This window comes from Monopterus albus, unplaced genomic scaffold (genome assembly GCF_001952655.1).
Source record: "Monopterus albus unplaced genomic scaffold, M_albus_1.0 scaffold261.1, whole genome shotgun sequence".
Classification (NCBI taxonomy): domain Eukaryota; kingdom Metazoa; phylum Chordata; class Actinopteri; order Synbranchiformes; family Synbranchidae; genus Monopterus; species Monopterus albus.
Genome location: NW_018128141.1, coordinates 371315 through 372569, shown reverse-complemented (window position 1 = coordinate 372569; position 1255 = coordinate 371315).

The window sequence follows — 1255 nt, the reverse complement described above, 5'->3', positions numbered from 1 at the left end:
CGAAACAAGCCAACTTGTCTTTGTTAGAACAGGCTGTCTGATTACCTGGAGATAGACATCCCGTCTCTACAGAAGTTACAGCCTACAGTTCCAAAGTTTCACTCAGCACAGTACTGTTACAGCTAGCCGTCAGGACCATGAACTGAGGACCCAGTAAGTGCAGAACTCGGACACAGACTTCAGAGAAAAACAAGGATTTTAATCAGGGAGGGTAAAGGCTGAAAACCATTATAAAGCCTCATCCGGTTCTTTCAAACCAGGAACTCAGAGGGACGACTCAGACCACTTGAGTATATAAAAAATATATCCGTGCTGGTTTATTCAAAAAGTCACAGGCAAGAATTCACACTTCCAGTCCAGAGATCTTCCAACCCCCAGCCTGCCAAAAGCAGCCCGGAAACAGCAAGACCCCGAACCACGCATTGCTATACAATATTAATCATTTCTGGGCTGTCGAACCGTGACGTCACCTGATATACCAGCCTGGTAGCTGAGCAGAGCAGCAGACAAAACATGAAGAAAATAATGTGTGTGGCTGTTGTTTTCGTGGTGTGTATCTAAAACAATTTGACATAACATTACACATTAAGACAAATATTATGGTTACTTTTACAGTCATAATAACATTTGTCCCTGACTTCAGCCCTTCTCTGCCTTAACTTTTTCCTGCTTTCATTACGGATGAGGTAGGCAGATAGCGTTAAGGGCCTAGGGACCCAGGCAGGATAGTGACCATGCCCTGGCCGGGGTTCGAACCACTGACCTTCCATACCAATGTCAGTGGTGTTACCCACCGAGCTATCTCGCTGCGTGCGTGCGCGTGTGTGTGTCTGTCTCCTTGCACTAGAACCCCATGTTACGGCTAGCCACCAAGAGCATGAACGGAGGACCCAGTAAGTGCAGATCTCGGACACAGACTCCAGAGAAAGACAAGGATTCTAATCAGGGAGGGTAACAGAAAGTGTAAGGAGTAGTGGAGACGTTACGGGCGACTGGGAGCTGAGTCCACTGGACCACTCGGTGAGCAACCCGGGTCCGGCGAGCAGAAGCAGCCACTAAATTGAGAACAGAGGAGGATGAGCAGACTAAGCAGATCAATACTGACTGTGTGGGAAATAATGATGGGAACCTGGATATGAAGCACGATGCTGTGCAGGGAGGCAGGAGGTGGTGAGATGACTGCTGGCCGGTGCCTGGAACCGCTGATGGGGGAAGCTGTGGCTCCGCGCCACTTAAAAAGGAGGCCCCCCCCACC